This window comes from Petaurus breviceps, unplaced genomic scaffold (genome assembly GCF_028583685.1).
Source record: "Petaurus breviceps papuanus isolate PSGF00001 unplaced genomic scaffold, PetGlider_PUasm1.0 90823, whole genome shotgun sequence".
Classification (NCBI taxonomy): domain Eukaryota; kingdom Metazoa; phylum Chordata; class Mammalia; order Diprotodontia; family Petauridae; genus Petaurus; species Petaurus breviceps.
Window position 1 is genome coordinate 21,044,261 of NW_027187352.1, and position 648 is coordinate 21,044,908.

At 41.8% G+C, this 648-nt stretch overlaps 1 long non-coding RNA gene across 1 annotated transcript; it reads left to right on the forward strand.

The window, feature by feature from the left end:
• Positions 1–76: 76 nt before the first annotated feature.
• On the forward strand, positions 77–344 carry LOC138148348 (uncharacterized). Its single transcript, XR_011165036.1, has 2 exons — positions 77–145; positions 222–344. It is a non-coding gene; the product is annotated as an uncharacterized lncRNA (long non-coding RNA).
• The last annotated feature ends 304 nt before the right edge of the window (positions 345–648 follow it).

The window sequence follows — 648 nt, forward strand, 5'->3', positions numbered from 1 at the left end:
GGGGTAGATTCAATTGTGATCCAGGGGTGGGGAACTTTTGACCTTATTGTGCTCTGTGATTGACAAATGAAGGTACTTTACCTATGTTTGGAAACTAATCTCCATTTGAGAAGAGGGGCTTTGTGGTGGACTTAATTAAGGTATAGCCTTGGGGTGGAGAAGTATTTGGAACAGAGACTTTGTAATTGATTGAATGATTGGAAAGTCCTGGGGTGGGGTAGGCCTTGGAGATGATTTAATCACACTTAGTAAATGCTGTATTTTGAATGATGTCATGTTTTGATCTTCTCTGTTCTGGGTTTGTTACTGAATAAAATAGAGAGCACCTATGCTGGTATTTTGAACCTGGGAAGTTGCCTTTGCTTGGTATTACATTACAGACCTCAGACACTTAACACAAAAACTAGCTTTGTGACCTTGGACAAGTCACTTAACCCCAATTGCCCTGCAAAAAGAAAAAAAAAGAAATGGAGGCCCACAGGTGTGTGCTCACACAGCTAGCTAGTGACAGAGCCAGGACTCAGAACTCCTAGTCGGATGATCTTCCATGACCATAGCATCAGAAAACAACCATTCATGGAGGACCTACTATGTATGGAATACTGTGTTAGGTATTTGGGAGCTAAGAAGACAATCTCTGGCTTCCAG